Genomic DNA, 21,674 nt, shown 5'->3' with positions numbered 1-21,674 from the left:
CATCCACTCTCTCATTACCTCTCGCCTTGACTACAGCAACCTACTCCTCACTGGCCTCCCACTTAGCCATCTTTCCCCCCTTCAGAACTCTGCTGCACGTCTTATCTTCTGCCTGGACCGATATACTCATATCACCCCTCTCCTCAAGTCACTTCACTGGCTTCCGATCAGGTACCGCATACAGTTCAAGCTTCTCCTGCTAACCTACAAATGCACTCAATCTGCAGCCCCACCTTACCTCTCTACCCTCATCTCCCCTTACGTTCCTATCCGTAACCTCCGCTCTCAAGACAAATCACTCCTTTCAGTATCCTTCTCCACCACCGCCAACTCCAGGCTCCGCCCTTTCTGCCTCGCCTCACCCCATGCTTGGAATAAACTCCCTGAGCCCATACGCCAGGCCCCCTCCCTGCCCATCTTCAAATCCTTGCTCAAAGCCCACCTCTTCAATGTCGCCTTCGGCACCTAACCACTATACCTCTATTCAGGTAATCTAAACTGCCCCAACTTGACATTTCGTCCTTTAGATTGTAAGCTCCTTTGAGCAGGGACTGTCCTTCTTTGTTAAACTGTACAGCACTGCGTAACCCTAGTAGCACTCTAGAAATGTTAAGTAGTAGTAGTAGTAGTAGTTTAGTAACTATTTTCAATCATTAATAGAAGTAAAATCCAACATATAGTATAGGTTTATTGCAAATCTCTCTCTCGCTCTCTCTCTCTCTCTCTCGGGACTCCAGCTCCAGAGAGGAATGGCTTGGTAGTAGGAAGTATAGGTGTTCTCAGGAGGCTAGCTGTGAGCCTGCAGATACACAGGTCTGGTAGCAGATCACTTTCCTGATGGGAGCACACTACTGGGATTCTCTGTCCTGGTGCTTCTCTTGGATAGTCTCCCACTGTTGTTCATCTCCTTATTTCTCCTCAGAAAGCAGTGCTGGTGGTCTGGACCCTTTTCCAACTCCACTTAGGATCAACACAACAACTGGGTAGGTTCTGTTACTGCTTCTCTTCCTCTGTGCATCCATACCAGGGGCAGCTTAAGGTCCTTTCCATCCTCTTTCCTTTCCTATCCCACCTCTCTGTAGCTCAGCATCTTCCTTTTCTTTCTAAATGACCAGCATCTCCCCTTCCCCATCTTACCCTCTAGGTGGCCGGTATTTCCTCTCCCCTTCCCTGGCTCCTAGGTCCAGCATCTCCCCCCCCCCCTCTTCCTTTCCCCCTGTTGGACTTCCCACTGCTACTTCTGCTGCCACCACCTTACCTCCTCCTAGACCAGAAGCTGCAAGGGTACTGATTCTGGATGGGGCTTTCATGCATAGACCTGTGCTCAAGTGCTGCTTCATCCCCCCCCCCCCCCCCCCCGACATACCACATACTTCATGTCAGAGGAGTGAGACCCAGTAGCACTTGAGTGCAGGCCTGTGGTTGAAAGGTCACACACAACACTGAGTACTCCACAACCAGCATCTGCGCTATCTCCCTTTTCAGTCCCCCCATCTCTCCTCTTTTTTCCCCCTTACTCCTTCATCCATGCTTTCTCTTAACTTTCCTCTCCCACCTTCTCTCTCTCTTTTTCCTCCCTATCCTGTACCTGCTTTGTCTCTTTCTCTCCCTTCCCTGGTCTAGCATCAGCCCCCCCCCTTTCTTTCCCTCCCTCCCTCCTGTATCCAGTATCTCCCAACTCAGCCTCAAGCTCCAGCATCTGCTATCATCAGTCCTCCTGCCTCTGTCATCTGCCAGTCAGACCTTCTTCTCTCACCCTATCATTTACAAGTGTCAGCCTCATTGTCTCTCTCCCCTCCCACAAATCTAGCATCTCCTCTCTATCTCCATATTCCAGTGGTTCCCAAACCTGTCCTGGAGGAACCTCAGCCAGTCCGCAATGAATATTCATGAGTTAGGTTTGCATGCAATGGAGGCAGTGCATACATTGTGCCAAGAATGTCCCCTCTCCCTCCACTAAGTGGTCCAGTACCTTCTCTTCTCTTTCTCTTCCTTCCCCATCCAGCATCTCCCCCTCTTGCACCCCACCTTGGTCCACCCTCTCCTGGTGCATACCCAGATTCTCTTATAGAATATTAGCATAACCCAGTATTAGCTCACCTTGCATTTATATGCCAACAATTACACCAACCATAGACCCAGTGTAACTGCAGAGATGTTGAAAAAGAGACACTTGTAAGGAGCCCCATCTATGCTTTGCCTTTGAATATAGCCCCTTTACATTTACACACTATAAGGGCAATTCTATAAGGCACACTTAAATTAAGGTACCAACTGTGTGCCAATATTTACAGGATACTAGCACTTGCATGTGGGATTGGCACTCTTAATCGGCAAATATGTGTGTAAGTGCTAGGTGCTATTCTGTAAGCATGGCACGCATGTAGCTTAGTGCACAGATTCAAATAGGCTGTACCTGTGAGTGCAGCTTGGGTGTGTCATGAGCATTCTGCCTAATGATACATGGAACTCATAGAATACTATGAGTTGCTTGCTCTGCAAGGTGCACTTAAGTGAGGCAACTTATGTCTGCCATTGACATAGCATGAGTAGTCGTGTCTAGGTTGTTTTGTACTAGAATTCCATAATGGGTTAGGCATCCTTTCTGGCACATATAGTTTGGTTTGACTTTGTAGAATTGCAACTATGCCACTTATGTACACCATTACAGAAGAGAGCTTAGGTGCCCTGCTGATACTTTCAGGGTAATGTGAGAAGGCAGGTGAAAAGGGATTAAGAAAGTCATGAGGAAAGGGGGCGCAGAGAACAGGGGAACCCCGGTGGGACAGATTTCATAATCAAAACTCCAGCATTCAGAAAGCCGCGCTTCCGGAGGCCGAGAGATTAGCAGGGTTAAGGAAGAAGGGGAGGAACTACCATTCCCAGAATCCCTCTCTTACACACCCAGCTATGCAGGAGCTAGGGGAGGAGATAGAAGATTGGGAAATGGTTTCTGAGGAAGGTAATGAGGGCTAGATGGAGAGATTGGGGGCGGAGGAAGCTGGGGATGAGGATAAAATACTACTACTACTACTAGGAGATAACTGAAGGACTGGGGGAGGAACAGATGGATATTGCGGCTCTGGCCCAAACCGGGAAAGGTATCGTAAGGGGGCAGTGGCGTACCAAGGGGGTGGGGCGGTGGGGTGCACGCCGCTGGGGGGGTGCCACGCGCCGGTCAGCGTCGATCGTTTCCATGCTCCCTCTGCCCCGGAACAGGAAGTAAGCCCTAAACTAATGTGATAGGTCCTGATTAGAAAAGGACTAATGAAGAAGAGTTATTTTGTGTTAAAGTGAGGACATTGTTGGAGCTGCTGGCATGACCTGCAAGAACCTGGAATTAAGGTGTCTTCCTTTGTGGTTATGTTGAATTAGAGCCAGAAAATAAAGCTTTTTACTGATAAACGATTCTCCTTGATTGAACCTCTGTGGAAAGAACAGAGGGAGGAGGGAGTCCTGTGAGCTCTCCAGGGTCTGGAGCTGAATCCCAGAGAAAAACAAGGTGGCATGGAGCAGCATAATGCACGTGTGAGGAAGGAAGCTAAGCAGGGTTGAGCCTGGCTGGGTCCTGGAAGGGCAACCCAGTCACAGTAAGTATACACTTATACCCATAAATGTTAGTATTCTATACATTTAGGCGCACAAGTGTCATATAAAACCAGGAACCTAGTTTATAGAATTGCCCTTCACATGCACTGGATGCATGATGGTCATGGTGGGTCATGCTTGGAAGATACCCCAAATATACTGAGTGGAGGAACTCGGCCCAGCGAACTAATTCTTTACCAACCCATGGTGATGGGAAAGGCCTAAAAGACAATCATGAAGGAGTTGATCCCCACCCATCCCTGAGAGCCTAATCCTTCAACAACTGTGAGCTGCAGACACCTCCAAGCGTCATATGATGCCGCAGTTAGAGGTTACCGATGATCTTGGTTTAGAATTCCATTCCAATATTCTGGACAGAGATGGCTGAAACATAGGAAATTACTAGGGTAGACCCAGGAGATGATGCTGCATCATCTGCACCAACCCAGTGCAGGATCCTATAGCCTCATAGCATATACTCCTAAGCTTGATTTAAAGATAGGGTTCTCCCTGAGAGAAGACATGTGGGATTAACCCACCTGGCAGTAAAGGGTTAGAAAGACATATTCCCTAGTGGATTTCCTCAAGAGACATCCTTGCCTAATGATACCAGCAGTGCTAGTTTTACTTCCAGTAAGAGTTCCTGGAAGGCAATATGGAGAATTTTCACATCTCAGAATGAGATGCAGAGAATGCTTATGATGTATCCCAACTAGTCATACAACCAGAATTGAGACCCTGATCCTCATGCAAACCTAGCATAAGAAGGAAGAGAATTGCCACCATTGTCTCAGGAGGATAGGGTCTTCCAATTGAATCTACAAATACCAATATATGTGTCCATTGATCTGATGTTTTACAATGAAAGTAATCAAGATGAGTAGGTTAGGCAAAAAGTTCTGGAAAGGTTGTATTCAGATCCCATCTATAAAGGATACTAAAAAGATCACCCCATGGTAAAGGCTACTATGAAAACTCAGCTTGACCAGTGGTACACCAGAAACATCAGGATGCTTGAAATGTTGGTGATTGGGAAGGGTGGCCAGGTACAACAGTATGTGGAGACAGTACTGCCAGGAAGAGCAGTAGTTTGGCTAATGTTGGAAACAGGATACTGGGCTTGATGGACCTTCGATCTGTCCAAGTATGACTGCTTATGTTCTTAGTGTCAAAGTCACCCTCAAGGGTACAACTGAACCAGTTCCTGTACTTATATTCTGGATTGGTGACTGAATATATTGGGTATGGACTTGACCCATAAAATATGTATAGATCAGACAGACACTTTTTCTATCTTTGAAGTCCTTTGTTGTCACAGATGATTTAACTACTCTTGTATTTTTACTGTTATATTTTATTGAACAGGAACGTTGGTAATACAGGTTGTGCATCCCTTATTTTTAGATGGGTTGTTACAGGAATATTTGTTACATTATTGCCTAAGCATGATATATTAGTAATTACTGATGACTATAGTCCTGGCTTTTATTGTGATATACTGAATGTATGGGAGAACATAAAGTACACTCAAAGTTGTATTTATGTTACTGTGTTGAAAAATGAAAAGAAAATTTCACAGTATGACAAAACTGAGATTTATAAAAGGAAGCTTTTATTAAATATAATTTTTTGATGTTCTCCAAGTGTCTCTTGATTCCTTAATGCGAGCCTATATTCTAACTAATCTTTTTATGCACAGCTACTGTGTTCTGAAGAAAGAAATGGGAATATGCAGTGGTTTAAAGGGCATGAATTTCATCACATGACCTGATCCATGTTGTTACTTGTTCTGACTAAAATTTTCTTTTAGTTTTTGCTAAAGTTTTTTTTGTTTTAAACAGCAATCAACATACAAATCAATATGCTAAGATCTGTATTACCAGCCATAACTGTTATAAACTTAGCAATCCAAGATTAAAAACATCAGTGTTCTCTAAAACAGAGTAACAGCATATCTATAAAACACAGGTATTCCTCCCCTCTTAGAGAACATTTTTTTTTGGGGGGGGGGGGGGGGCATCCATGTCTGGAAGTAAAATTTTCTTTTTGTGGAGGTGGGCAATTTCTATCATCACTGCTGCAGCTTGCATCTTTTGACAGAACAGTGTGAAGCCACAACCAACAGTGACATCATCAACATTCCAACTCCTTCTGTTGGTGGGGGTTTAACAGCGAGCCCAGTCTGAGGTATCTGAACTGTTTTTCCATCTACAGTGAGCATCTGCTGGCTGTAGATGGAGTTTGTTTCTATCATCACTGCAGCAGCTTGCATCTTTTGTCAGAGCAGAGCGATGCCATGCCCACCAGTGACATCATCAGCATTCCAACTCCCTATCACCCTTTGGTTATTCAGAATTTCATGACAAATAATATAACTTGCCCGTTAGCCATTACTATGAAAATCCTGGGTATTACCGTTGACCAATATCTGTCCTTTGAACCTCAGATGTCTAAGGTGGTTTCTAGTGTCTTCAATACATTGTGGAGATTGAAGTGATTGTGCCCTTTCTTTTTGAACTCTGTCTTCTGTTCTTTGGTCCAAACGTTAGTTCTTTCCAAATTTGATTATTTTAAGGCTGTTTACTCAAGTTTGAAGTGCTACTTAGTCAGGAAATTAGAATCAGCCCAGAATACCACTGCCCGCCTTGTATGTGGAGCTCCCCACTGTTCAAGGGCAACACCCCTCCTGTTTAAATTGCATTTGTCTTTCAATAAATTCTCGGCTCACCTTTAAGCTTTGGATACTTGTTTACCAAATTTTGTATGGCCTATTGCCTAGTTACATACAGAACCTGATAGACCTGCTTTCAAGAAATGTTTTTCCTATGTCTAGGGAATATCTCATGCTTCTCTATCCAAGGTGTAAGAATCTTCACTATACATCTATTCATACTGCATGTTTTACCTATCAGGCTTTGCCTAATGCATTGAGATAAGTTATTGATTATCTATTATTTTGTAAGTTGCTGAAGGCATTTCTATTTGATCAATCCCTCACCTGCACTAGTGCTTATTAGATCCTGAGCATGTTAGGTATCTTTTTTTTGGTTACTGTACAGGGTGATTTTTTTGTGGGGGTGGGGGTTGTCCATTTCTTGTGTATGCTTACATTACTTGCATTGTATTGTAACAATTGTTTCCTGTTAGCCACATTGAACCCAAATTTTGGGGGATAATGTGGGATATGAATGATTCAAATAAATAAATGGACAACCAAACAGCAGCAGTGATCCAAGGAAGGACAAACACTGCAAGAGTTTATCCAAATGTCAACTTTAATGGAAACAGGACCCAAACTGGCCAAGTTTCTGACTTTTGGAATTGGACCAGAGCTTTTTCTGTGCAGGTATAGGAGTACATGTTTTGAATCTGTGAATGTATTGTGGAAACCAATCACGCTTATGTTCGAAAGAGAAGGACACCCATATTTCGACACAAATCGGGAGATGGGCATCCTTCTCGCAAGGTCGTCTAAATTGGCATAATCGAAAGCCGATTTTTTGACACCCTCGACTGCTTTCCGTCGCGGGGATGACCAAAGTTCACAGGGGTGTGTCGGCAGGGTAGCGAAGGCGGGACTGGGGCATGATTAGGAGATGGTCGTCCTCAACCAATAATAGAAAAAAGAAGGGCGTCCCTGACGAGCACTTGGCCAACTTTACTTGGTCCATTTTTTTTCACGACCAAGCCTCAAAAAGGTGCCTGAACTGACCAGATGACCACCGGAGGGAATCAGGGATCATCTCCCCTTACTCCCCCAGTGGTCACTAACCCCCTCCCACCATAAAAAACAAGTTTAAAAATACTTTTTTGCCAGCTTCTATGCCAGCCTCAAATGCCATAATTAGGTCCATCGTAGCAGTATACAGGTCCCTGGAGCAGTTGTAGTGGGTGCAGTGTACTTCAGGCAGGCGGACCTGGGGGGGGGGGGATTGGGGGCTCAGCACCCAAGGTAAGGGAGCTATGCACCTGGGAGCAATTGGTGAAGTCCACTGCAGTGCCCCCTAGGGTGCCTGGTTGGTGTCCTGGCATGTGAGGGGGACCAGTGCACTACAAATGCTGGCTCCTCCCACGACCAAAGGGCTTGGATTTGGACCTTTTTGAGATAGACGTCTTTGGTTTCTATTATCACCGAAAACCGACGACGACCATCTCTAAGGTCGACCTAAATGTTAAGATTTGGACGTCCCCAACCGTATTATTGAAACGAAAGATGGACGTACATCTTGTTTCGATAATACGCGTTGCCCCGCCCCTTCGCGGCACCGTCCTTATAGTTGGGCGCCCTTAGAGATGATCGTCCTCGTTCGAAAATGCCCCTCTATGTGACTCCTGATGAAAGTTTTTCTGAAACTTGGCCAGGTTGGGTTCTGTTTCCATTAAAGCTGACATTCAGATAAACTCTTCCAGTGTTTGTCCTGCCTTGGATCGCTGCTGCTGTTTGGTTGTTAGTTCTGCTTATGCAGTAGACTGTCTCCTGTTTGTTTGTGCTTTAAATAAATAAATAAATAACATAATTAATTAAATAAATAAATAGGCTATGACTCTGATTTTTAAAGCCTTGAGGGCTGACGCTCCTCCCTCACTAGCCTCTTCTTTTAGCTTCTATCAGCCCTCTCATAATTTGCATTCTATTGATAAGTGCGTTTTGGATATTCCATCATTTAAACGCAGTGGCATTTCTAGGTCGGCTGCCACTCAGGGTGGATCACCGCTGCGCATCTCCCCCCCCCCCCCCGGCGCATTGGTACATCACCCTCCGACACATCACCTTCATCCCCGGTGCATTGCTCTTACCTCCTGGGTGTGGAGGGAGCAGTCCCACAGTTGTTGGCTCCGCCGGTTCCCTGTCCCGGTACAGGAAGTAACATCAAAGGGAGCAGGGAACCGGCAAGGCCAATAGCTGCGCGGCTGTTCCCTGCACCTCCTTGCAGCGTGCACCCAGGGTGGACCGCCCCTCACCACCCCACCCTTGGTATTGCACTGTTTAAACATCAGTCTTGAGGCTAATCAGTCTGCTGTGCTTCAAATTGCTGGTGCCTTGATTTGGAATATCTTGCCAGCGGTAATATGTGTGGAGTCATCAATTGAGCAATTTAGGAAACAGCTAAAATCACTCTTTTTATAGTCAGGTTTTTGGAGTTGTGTTGTAGGAGGCTGCTCACTGTCAATTTGTTTAGATGCTGTTTGCGTTTGCATTTGAGTATATATTGTTTCTGTCTCAATGATTGTGTATGTTCCTGTATTGTACCCCACCTAGGACATTTTGGATAGTGTAGTTTATAAATATCCAAAATGTCCCAGGTGGGGTACAATACAGGAACATTTCCTTGTAAAGAGGTTTCAGAGTCATTACAGGATCCTGTAGCAGCAAGACGTAATGGGAGATATGTTTATGATACTGTTCTATATGAGAGGTGCTTAGACGTGTGAATAATAAAACCCCTGGTAAGAAGGGGGTTGCTATTTTTCCTCTGCACCGTTTCCTGAGAGTTTTAGGGCTTAAGGGGAGCATTTGGGATCCCGAGAGTAGGTGCCAAGAGCTAGGGAGGTCTAGGACTAGGGAAGGAAGATGTCCACTGCTTTCTGTGTTGGAAGATGACATTTGTTCACAGATCCAAGAGAATGGCTCAAAGAGCCATCAGTGGGGGAGTTCAACAGGGAGATGTAACCTATTCCTTTATGATTTGGAGAAATAGTTCTGTTATGATGGAAAATGGCTTCTATGTTATGTCCATATCGATCTCCAAGATATTTTATATATTTTGATTGCCACTGAAATGTGTACATCCATATCAACTCTTAGAAAGGATGTCCAATTTGGAATAGAGATGTTAAAGTTGGTACATCCCCGGTGGTGCTTGTATTTTAAAACAGAATCTGCCAACGACAGATCCTGTTCTAAAATACAGGAGAAATGGATGTCCATGTGCTGATCACATCCAGCGGGAACATCATTCTTGTTTCTGCCTAGGCAGGACAGGTCATAGGGAAAGCTTCAGACCAGGCCGCAAGCAGCATATGCACAATGCTGCCACTGGCAAGGATCAACAGAAGACCACCTTTAAAGTAGGCAGGTGCAGGGGAGTGAGTGATGTTGAATTATGGATGGGGGGAAAGATGTTGGATTGCACTGAGGACAGGGATTGGGAGTGGAAGAGAGCAGAAGAGATGCTTGGAGGAGACGGGAGACACTGCAATGTGATTAGTTTTTAAAATTGTGATTAATGATTTACCTCCCCTTTTACAAAGCAACACATTACCACACCGGCAGCTGCTAGCATGGCTTTGTAAAACGGGGAGGGGTTAATGCATCAATTGCTGCGTTAAATGCAATTAAAATGAAGTTCTAGTCAGAATGCTTGAAAACCCAGGGCTGGTTCAAAGTACTACTACTACTACTATTTAGCATTTCTATAGCGCTATAAGGCTTACGCAGCGCTGCACAAACATAGAAGAAAGACAGTCCCTGCTCAAAGAGCTTACAATCTAATAGACAAAAAAAGTACTCTGTGGACTTGAAGTTATTAGTAGTTCTGTTACTACAAACCTAGTTCCACATGGACATGCTTTAAGATGGGATGTAGGAAGCCTGGATATATTATAGAATTAGGTTAACAAAACTTGTTCTGCATTCCTTTTCTGTAATGAGAGTTTGAACATATATTATTTCAGGATCAGATCGCTTTCTTACGGTGGAACAATCAAACCTCATTCTCCAGTGCTCATTCATAGATCTCATTTCCTCTTTCCCTGCCTGTAGCTAATGGACTGGGGCCCTTTCCTAGTTTTTCATGTTCCTGTTCACATCATGTCAAAGGTTGGCCTTGTAGGTGTGCTGACCTCCTTGACACTTTCAGGTCAGAAGGAATTCCTTTTAAGTGATGCCCTGGGGGGAAGGAGAGGAGGTGGGGTAGATGTATCATATAATAGAATCCCTCAGAAAGTTCCAAAAGCAGTCATACATAACAAAATCAACTGGCAGTAAACCAACACTTTGGATTTTTTAAAATACTTATTTTTTTCCCCCATACCCCCTGTACGATAGTTTGGATGGATACAGTTGATGTGGTTTTCTTTGCAGGGCTAAGTAAAAAAAAAAATAATAATAATAATCTTTAAATGGTATTTATAAGAGAGACTGAATCTAAAATCTGGAAAAAATGTTTTTATGTAGCATGTGATGGTTCTGCCTTTTGGAACTTTCTTTGTGTATGGACAAATGCAAAGTGATGCACATTAGGAAGAATAATCTGAATCAAGGTTACCTGATACTAGGCTCCACCTTAGGAATCAGCACCCAAGAAAAAAGATCTAAGTGTCATTGTAGACAATATGCTAAAATCTTCTGTCCAGTGTGCGGTGGCAGCCAAAAGAGAAAACAGGATGCTAGGAATTATTAGGAAAGAGGTGATAAATAAGACCATGAATAATATAATGTCTCCGTATCGCTCCATGATGCAACCTCACCTTGGGTATTGCGTTCAATTCTGGTCCCCCCTTCAATCTGTTCAGAACTCTGCTGCACGTCTCATATTCCGCCAGAACTGATATACTCATATCACCCCTCTCCTCAGGTCAGTTCACTGGCTTCCAATCAGATACCGCATTCAATTCAAGCTTCTCCTTCTTACCTACAAATGCACTCAGTCTGCTGCCCCTCACTACCTTTCTACCCTCATCTCCCCTTACGTTCCCGCCTGTAACCTCCATTCACAGGACAAATCCCTCCTCTCTGTACCCTTCTCCACCACCGCCAACTCCAGGCTCCGCTCATTCTGCCTCGCCTCACCCTATGCTTGGAACAACCTTCCTGAGCCCTTACGCCAAGCCCCCTCCCTGCCCATCTTCAAGTCTTTGCTTAAAACCCACCTCTTCAATGCTGCTTTTGGCACCTAACTCTTACCGTTCAGTAAATCCAGACTGCCCCAATTTGACCGCCCCTATCAGACTGACCGTTCAATTGTCTCTTAGATTGTAATTCTTTGAGCATGGACCGTCCCTCTATGTTTAAATTGTACAGCGCTGCGTAATCCTTGTAGCGCTTTAGAAATGTTAAGTAGTAGTAGTAGTAGTCTCCGATTCTCAAAAATAATATAGCATAATTAGAAAAGGTTCAAAGTAGAGAGTTGCACAGGGACAGAAATCTTACCTGTCCCCACCCGTCCCCGCTGGAATCTTACCCATCCCCACCCATTCCTGCAAGAATTTAACCTGTCCCTGCCCGTCCCCGCAAGAATTTAATGGTACATTAAAAAAGAATTCCAGTTGGCTCTCTCATTCTCTCTCTGGGTTTGAGCTGCAGCACTGCAGGCAAGGAAGGAACAGAAGTTGGAACTTGGAACACTCTGGTGCTCACTTGTAAGACTTGTCTCTGATTCACTGGCACTGTGTGCTGAGAGGTCGCCATATGCATGCGCCAGTAGGTCAGGTGACATCTGATGCTTGTGCCTGTGTCAGAGCTGAGGTCTGTACATCAGCCCGGGAGCAGAGAGGATTAGTAGTAACATAGTGACAGCAGATAAAAACCTGAATGGTCAAGTCTGCCCAACAGTCATGCTCATTATCAATTATTAATTAAATCAACAATGAACGTGATATTATATACTTGATTATGGTCTTTCTTTGGCATTTGCCATAGAAGTCTGCCTGGCCCTATCCTTATGTTCCAGTTGCTGGAGTTGTTGTCGAAGCCTACTCCAGCCTATTTGTCTACTCATTTGGTGGAAACAGACCGTAAAAGTCTGTCCAGCACTGTCCTCATGTTCCAGCCACTTTATTAAAAGATGTAAAAAAAACTTAAAAGACTCAAGACTTTTAAGTTTTTTACATTTTTTAATAAAGGTTGATTATCTCTTGCCTCCACGGTGTTCTGGAAGTGTCGTGTTGATCACACTAATTTTTGTTTTTTTGCTTTTTTACCTTTCCCCTTGTAGCGGATCTAGTTTCTCCACTTTTGTTGTTTTTTCCACTTTGTCTAAGTCCTAGGAACACACCCTCATCTGCCCATACCCCTTCCATGGCATGCTCCTTTTGAATTGCATACTAGAAAATGTAGGTGCCAGTGTTATAGAATAGCAATGAGGGCAGATAAGAACATAAGAATAGCCATATTGGGTCAGACCAATGGTCCATCTAGCCTGGTATCCTGCTTCCAACAGTGACAAATCCAGATGACAAGTAGAATCCCAAATAGTAGCAACATTCAATGCTACCAATCCCAGGGCAAGCAGTGGCTTCCCACATGTCCATCTCTATAACAGACTATGGACTTTTCCTCCAGGAACTTGTCCAAATCTTCTTTAAAGCAGAGAACAAAAGCACAAGGAGCCTTCAGGATTGGAGACGTCAACTCAAATTTTATTGGACAGACCCAACACGGTCCGTGTTTTGGCAAAGCCACCTGAATCAGGGGTCTTGCAACAGTTCACAATTTTCAAAAAATGCAAACAAACACTACTGAATCTGAAGATGTTGAAAGATGCCAAGATTAGCACGAATACAGCTGGATTTTTAATATGTGACAAAATGGCATCAATAAACAGCTGGAAACCGGCAGAGTAATAATACCTAGAAAGTAATTTTGGTGTCTTTGTGCAAGTTTACTTTGGTTTCCGTCTCCTGCATTGTCAAATCTTCTTTAAACCCAGATACTCTAACCGCTTTTACCATATTCTCCAACAACAAGTTCCAGAGCCTAACTATTCTTTGAGTGAAAAAATATTTCCTCCTATTTGTTTTAAAAGTATTTCCATGTAATTTCATTGAATGTCCCCTGGTCTTTGTACTTTTTAAAAGAGTGAAAAATCGATTCACTTTTACCCGTTTTACACCACTCAGGATTTTGTAGACCTCAATCGTATCCCGTCCAAGCTGAAGAGCCTGTAGCCTCTTTAGTCTTTCCTCAAATAGGAAGAGTTCCATCCCCCTTATCATTTTGGCCGCTCATCTTTGAAACTTTTCTAATTCCGCTATATCTTTTTTGAGATACTGCACACAAATGCAAATTATTTCCAATTAACTCCCATTACTGATTGTTAACAGCTTGTTAATTAATTAATTAGTGGTCCTTTTACTAAGCTGCAGGAAAAAGGGCCCTGCAGTAGCAGTGGGAGCCGTTTTTCCCTCGCATCATTCCCTTTTTACTGCAGCGGGTTAAAAGCCCCTAAAAAAATGGCCATGTAGTAAGATTACTCTTACCACATGGTCATGCAAGGGGGAGCACTTACCACTACCCATTGAGGTGGCGGGAACGGCTCCCATGGTAACCCAGCGGTAACCGGGCAACACATGGTGATGCCCAATTACCACTGGGTTAGTGCAGCTATAAGATAAAAAATTTTTTACAGCATGCCAGAAATGGCACATACTCATAGTAACATAGTAGATGACGGCAGAAAAAGACCTGCACGGTCCATCCAGTCTGCCCAACAAGATAATTTCACGTGTGCTACTTTTTGTGTATACCTTACCTTGATTTGTATCTGCCATTGTCAGGGCACAGACCGTATAAGTCTGCCCAGCACTAGCCCTGCCTCCCAACCACCAGCCCCGCCTCCCACCACCGGCTCTGCCTCCCAATCTCGGCTAAGCTTCTGGGGATCACGGTCCATCCAGTCTGCCCAACAAGATAATTTCACGTGTGCTACGTTTTGTGTATACCATACCTTGATTTGTATCTGCCATTGTCAGGGCACAGACCGTATAAGTCTGCCCAGCACTAGCCCCGCTTCCCAACCACCAGCCCCGCCTCCTACCACCGGCTCTGCCTCCCAATCTTGGCTAAGCTTCTGGGGATCCCTTTCTTCCAAGCAAGATTCCTTTATGTTTATCCCACGCATGTTTGAATTCCGTTACCGTTTTCATCTCCATCACCTCCCGCGGGAGGGCATTCCAAGCATCCACCACTCTCTCCGTGAAAAAATACTTCCTGACATTTTTCTTGAGTCTGCCCCCCTTCAATCTCATTTCATGTCCTCTAGTTCTACCGCCTTCCCATCTCCGGAAAAGGTTCATTTGCGGATTAATACCTTTCAAATATTTGAACGTCTGTATCATATCACTCAAGGCAGAACTACCACTGGTGGCTGCGTTGGGCCGGAAATAGTTCTGGGTTAGTGTGCTTGCGAGCACCACTTTGTAAAAGGGCCACTTAGACCGTGCATCTGTCCTGTGTGCTCAGATTTTGGGGTGCCTATTTTGGCATCCCATATAGAATCTGGGGGCATAGCCTTGCGGTTATGTGCCATTGCACTTATGCAGTACCCTATAAAATAGCACACAGTGCACATTGTTGCATATGTGGCGCAAATCTGTTTGTGTATGCACCCATTTATAAAATGGTCTGCAAAATGTCCAGAAAACAAAGAAAAAAAAAATACACCCAGTTCAGTGATACAGGTGGATGTGAAGCGTCTGTTCATGCTTTCCAAAAATACTAGGACTAGGAGGCATGCAACGAAACTATAGTGTAGTAAATTTAAAACAAATCAGAGAACATTTTCTTCACCCATCGCATAATTAAACTCTGGAATTCGTTGCCGGAGAACGTAGTGAAGGCGGTTAGCTTAGCAGAGTTTAAAAAGGGGTTAGACAGTTTCCTAAAGGACAAGTCCATAAACCACTACTAAATGGACTTGGGAAAAATCCACAATTCCAGGAATAACATGTATAGAATGTTTGTACGTTTGGGAAGCTCGCCAGGTGCCCTTGGCCTGGATTGTCCGCTGTCGTGGACAGGATGCTGGGCTCGATGGACCCTTGGTCTTTTCCCAGTGTGACATTACTTATGTACTTATATGTTTGAATTTCCCACAGTATAAGAAATGTGTTGCAGTTTTGTTGGTGTTGCACTGTGTGGAGTCTGACATCTTGGGTCTCCATTTAAGTTTTTACCTGCACTTTTTCTGATTTGTAGTTACTTATGCAGCATTTGGTGAAGGCCTGTCTCTGTGTTTGCATTTGGATTATAGGTATGATAACTTTCCTTTCCCAGAAATGTTGAAGTCAAGGCGACCTACATTAAGGTAAGCAAGTTATTTCCCCTGGCCAAGTGGACTTAGAAACTGCATGTTGGGTTGTTGCTGTTTGAGTCTGAGTACTTAGGGGGTCTTTTACTAAAGATGAGCTTGAGTTATCTGCAACAGGGCCCATAGGAATAAAATAGGTCCTGTTACAGATAATTCAAGCCCATCGTTAGTAAAAGACCCCCTTAGTGTTATTTTTATTTGTTATAAGAGTTCTCAGGATCTCTTGAGTGCTGGTAATAGACAGAGTTTGTGTTGCTGTTACTAAGATGACATCAGAATTTGAAAATTTTTCCCATGTGGAGCATTAAAGGAAAACATCTTAGTTCTGCTGTGTCTACTATGTGCCCACTCTTAGAAGAATTTCTGTGAATGCAGGATGTGTTTACAAAATTGGATCTGCATGGTTTACACTTGGGGTTCTCAGCTAGGTCCTTGGGATACCCCTGGACAGTCAGGTTTTCAGGATACCCACAATGAATATGTATGAGATAGATCTACATGGAGATAGTGCATATAAATTTATTCATTGTGGGTATCCTGAAAATGTGCTTGGCAAGATGTGTCTCGAGGACTGGGTTGAGAACCATGGGTTTATACCGAGGTTCTGTCCCATCCTATGCAGAGTTCAGTCCCATATAGGGGTAAATAAAATGCTTAGGGGGTCCTTTTACAAAGCTGTGGTATGTAACACGGGTTCAAATCCAAAAATACCAATTAGGATTGGAAACGGAAGAGCTGCCCCATTATGTAGGGAAACACCGAGTTACCCCAATTAGAAGAATTAAGACACGGACGAGCCCCCCATTATGTAGGAATCTTAGAGGTAATATATATCCGATAACATTAGCAGATAGCAATACTCTGGACTCGTGTCTAGGGGGCATACCTCTATAGCCCAAGTGACATTAGATGTGTGAGGAAATGAACCACACCTCAGATGAAATATATTTATTAGGTAAAGAAAAATATATATAAATAGTTCTGAAGCAAAGTGCCAATCCAAATTCAAAAATAACTTGCTATAAAATTAGATTATCACCAAAATAGATAGTGCAATGATTATTATCCTAACAGACTAACTAAAGAAATGATTACACCAATCAGAACAATCCTGAATTCCTAATAATCCTATAAGAACTTATTACACATCTTATGCAAATACAGTGATCAGCTAAATACACAGACCAAAAGTCCTGCCATAACCTATCTGTCTCAGACAATCTCAGGACTAACTATACCCAGCTATAGGTAATAAATCCTGACTCTCGCCTTGCCTTCTGTGAAAGACTCCCAATGGTAGGAAAGCGGATTTTTACTCAGAGTCTCTAGCTGACAACTTCAGCGAGCCTCCTGGTCCAGGAATAGGTCCGAGAATTGTATCTCTGAATGTAGATTACACAGTCTTTAGTAGGGCCTTGTGGTGGCTGAGCTAACCTTGATTTGGTTACAAAGCATGCAGTTCACTGGTATTAGGAAAACAGTCTCTTGCTCTCTTTAGAGCTTTCTGTTCACCTGCAAGTTCTTCAGTGTTTCTCCCTCTGGTGTTCTCTTTCTGGTGTTATTCCTTCTCTTTCCCATCTCTGACCCCGACTAACTGAACTTTCTTCAGTCCAAACCTTTGGTATCAAAGCGGTAAGATGATACCTGTGGACCAATCACATATGATGACATAATGCCCAGCCAGCTTCATGGTCAAGAAGAGAGCCTTTGTTATAGATGGTATGCAAACTCCCTCTCTCATGATACTTTTGGAGCCATGGGTGTTTTTCTCCTCCAAGCTTCCCAGGAGATAACGGGCCAGTTTGCAACAACGAATATGTCCTTGGCTGAAGTAATTTTGCAATGCTTCAGCAGTACTTTTCCTTTCTGTAACCAAGCTGGTTTCTGGTAGTTACAGAGGTATTCAGGTCACATGCTGTAGAATCCATATTGTTATGAGAATGGTTCAGGCTTGTATAGGCCAAGACCAGCAAAGGTGAGATCTCAGGTAAATATCCCTACAGGTAGAAAACAGCCTTAACAAACCCATATGTCGATCTTTCCTGTGCACTAAGGCCATTTCTACTGTAGCAGGAAAATGGCCGATTTTCTTTTTTCCATATCAATGATCATGAATATTGGTCCTTAACTGGATACGTGTCAGCAGTTGGCACTGCAGTCCAAGCACGAACCACCAAAATAGGGTCCTAAATTTAGGCCAAAAAAATTGCAAGCCTAAATTTAGACACCTGAGTTTCAGGTGCTTCAATTTGGGAACTCTTTCAAGTTGAAAATTCCCCTAAGGTACGTACATTGTAGGCACTGAGCAATGCTTGAAAATTGATCATGTGCCTACAGAATGAAACATTACATTGTGTACCTGGGATCTGATTGTATATGCTAGGCATCCTCAAGTATGTTACATTGTGTTATGATATTGTTGATGTAAAATTTTATGAAGCCAAAAGATACTAAACTGGTATGAAAAGAAGACTTCTAAATGATTCTTTTCAGTGTACTATAATGGGCTGAAATTCTGCCAATGATCCCCCTTTCTGAGAACAGGTACTCAAGCTTTTTTTTTTTTGCCAATCCATGCAGATATTTTGCAAAATCTTCAGAATGGATGGATGAACCGGTTCTGGACTCTACAGGAATGTTCCATTGGTGCAGACCTGTTCCATTACAGCAGGCCACCCTGGTAGGTGTGAGCCTTTCCTCCTACTCTTTCTCTGTTCATTAGGGATATTTCTGAATATACATAAGGGAGAGAGATACTGCTTAGACAAACCTGTCTGTGCTATAATCATGTCTTTTGTATATCAGTGTAAAATCTGCATGGGGCTTTGATGACCATCTGATGTTCAGCTCTCTATCCTATATTCATGCTTTTTCATGTATCTGTGTGACATTTATACAGTACTCTGATGAACATCCATCCTTCAGCTGTCTTTACTGTATTTATGCTTTCTGTATATCAGAGCATAGAAGCCAACTTTTCACAATGATTGGGGGTGCTAAACCCAACAGAAATGACTCCTCCCTGGACAGAATAAAAGAGCTTGCTCAATATTGGGGGTACTCAAGCACCCACAGTGCCAGCTCCTATGTATCGGTGTAACATCTGCTTGGAGCTCTAATGATGATCTGGTCTTCAGCTGTCTGTGCTGTATTCATGCTTTCCATGAATTAGCATGAACATCTGCCTGGTCTTCAGCTGATTATTCTGTATTAGCGTTTTATGTGTAGAAGTGATACCTGCACAGGACTCTGATGAATGTCTTCTGTTCAGCTGTCCATGTTGTTTTCCTGCTTCTTCTAAGACAAGCAGGATGCGTCAACCACATCATCTGACAGTTCCCATTGGACAAATATGCTCTCCAATAGCTCAGAGATCTCTTTCTCTCTCATTTTTCTTTTGGAGACCCCTTGAGCATGTGCAGTAGGTATCCCTGCTGGGGAAGCCCGAGCACTCCCACTTCCTACCAGTTTCAAATTTCCACCATTCCCAACTGTCAGATCCTTCAGCTCTCCTTACCATTCTACAATTCACTCAGAGCTGGCATTAGATGCCTGAAGAGGCTGAAAAGTGGAAGGAAAAGTGTGGGGCCACTTTCCCCTTCCATCTCCTCTTTTTACCTTGTGGTTTCGGAAAGGTGGATTTGCAGAGGCGCGCCATGTGATCTATGGACTGAGTGGAATCGGACCGTGGCTGTAAGTTGGTCTCTGTAGGTGGTCCCTACTATTCTGGTGGGTCATGTGAAGGGAGAGTGGGGCATGTTAGTGCAGTCAGCTGGACTGAAGAGTTTCTTGGGAAAAATAACGTTCGGTTTGTTTTATGAAGCTGTTATTCTTGAGGCACTTGACCCTGGCATCGGGGCTGCCACGCTGGGGCCTCCTCCTCTTCCTGGCCATGCAGGGCTCCCTCTTGTGTGCATATAACCAGTACCTCTTCCTTCCCTCCTCCCCTTCTGGCATTCTGGGCATGCGCTCGAGCTGTGCTTAACGCACATCTCCCAAACAACTTTCTAATGCTCAGTGCTATGAGCGCGCCTGTATTTGCATCTCATTAGTGTTGAGCATTAGGGAGTTGTTCTGACGTGCTGTTCTGACACTGTTTCTCCAGCACTGTTTAGTACAGCACCGGAGGCTTGAGCATCGGGGTCTTACTGCTTGACTTTTTAGTGCAATAGGTTTTTTTGAGATCTTCACAAGAATCCATAAAAGGAAAACTATAGAAATAGATTTCAGAGCTTGCAAGCAGTGCTTGGAACATTTCTATCCAAGTGCAAGAAATACAAGCATTATTACCAAAGCCATAACCATCAGCAAAATGTATATATATATCAACTATTTATTTATGAGACTTGCTTGAAAAATTGAAAATCCATTAAGGAGGTGCCACAATAGTAGTATCAAATACAATAAAAATTAATAAATATAATATAAAATAGTAACATCACATTTAAATGAAAACAATTGGCTTCTGGCAAATCAGATCAAGTACTCTCAAAGAATTCATCAGTCAATTCAAAGGACAATGATTACATTGAGATTGGTCTTGCAACTTTTGTTATGATACTATTTTTAGTTGATGTTCCTTGTTTAGTTCTGCCTTTAGGCAGTGGATCATGAGTTGATCTCAGAAGATGATGTTTCTTGAGGAACCATTTTATCCCATTGCATCATGGACTTGCAAAGTTTCTACTGGAAATCAGACCTATAATCTATACGATGCAATGGGATAAAACCTGGAGCTGAAAAACAAAAACCAGTTGGAATCTTCACGTATGCCCTCACCCAATGAGCCTCAGAGCTGGTGTCTGTGCCTGAAATATACCTTCCCTCTTTGGGGTCTCTCAGTGCCACATTTGTGCTAATTTTAGTGGTACCATGGGAGAATGAAAAGAAGAGATACAAAAATCACTTGTGCTTTTCTTTCACCTCAGACTCGCCGGTCGGCTCAAAGGCTGAACCTACATGACCACATTGTCGTTGGTATCATTGCAAACAGCAGCTCCACTCTTATTGAGCTGCAGAGCTTTGTGATGCCATTGCGGACAAGCAACTATACCTATCAGGAACTGAAGCATATTGTCTTTGTTGGGAGCCTGGAGTATCTACAAAGAGAATGGGAAAATATCCACAACTTCCCAAAGCTCCTGGTGCTGCCAGTAAGTACTCCCGGCTTGGAGTAGTTACACTGAAGAGCAGGCATGTGTCAAAAGCATTATAGGTCTGCACAAATGAAGCAAAGTTGGATTTTCCATGCTCTGGATCATTTGCCTAACTTATGCAGCTAGAATTGTAAGATAGCAATATGAATATGTAATTTGGGTGAGGTAGGGATTCACAGGTCATATCTTGGAACTGCTAATGTCACAGAATCTTTCCCATTTTCCACAGTACAGAGGGCTCTCTGACTTACTGGCACAAAACGGATGTACCCAACAATCCCAGCTGAGGCCGCTCTTCAAGATCAGGGAGCTCACTTTGGGGTCCTTTTGCAAAGCATCAGTCAGCCCAACGTAGGCTTACCGCATGCTAAATCAGAACTACCGCTGGCCCACCAGCGGTAGTTCCAGCTTGAGCATGCACCATTTCTGTCATGCTGAGAAATTGTTTTTGTAGAGTGGCGCTAAACCAGCAGTAATCAGGCATCACTGCACACTGCCTGGTTGCTGCCGGGTTACAATGGGAGCCCTTACCACCATCTCAATTGGTGGTGGTAAGTGCTCCACACTGCATGACCACGTGTTAAGAGTACTCTTACCGCATAGCCATTTTGGGGGGGGGGGGGCTGCCGCTACCACAGGGCCCTTTTTCCCACAGCTTAGTAAAAGGACCACTTTCTGTTTCTAGTACCTGTTTGGACAGTCAGCCATCTTGAATTCTGAGCACATACACCTCTTTGAAGTAGGGGGCAATTGGCAATGGAGGACCCAGTTGGCATCTCAGTCATCAGTCTCACAAACTACTCAATTACAAAAATCTCGAACAGGAGAGACAAAACAATTTTTTAAAAAAATCAAAAAAACAGTCAATCCTAAAAAGAAAAATATAAGTTATATCAGATGC

This window comes from Microcaecilia unicolor, chromosome 4 (genome assembly GCF_901765095.1).
Source record: "Microcaecilia unicolor chromosome 4, aMicUni1.1, whole genome shotgun sequence".
In the NCBI taxonomy this organism is placed as follows: Eukaryota; Metazoa; Chordata; class Amphibia; order Gymnophiona; family Siphonopidae; genus Microcaecilia; species Microcaecilia unicolor.
Note: the sequence above shows the minus strand (reverse complement) of the source record.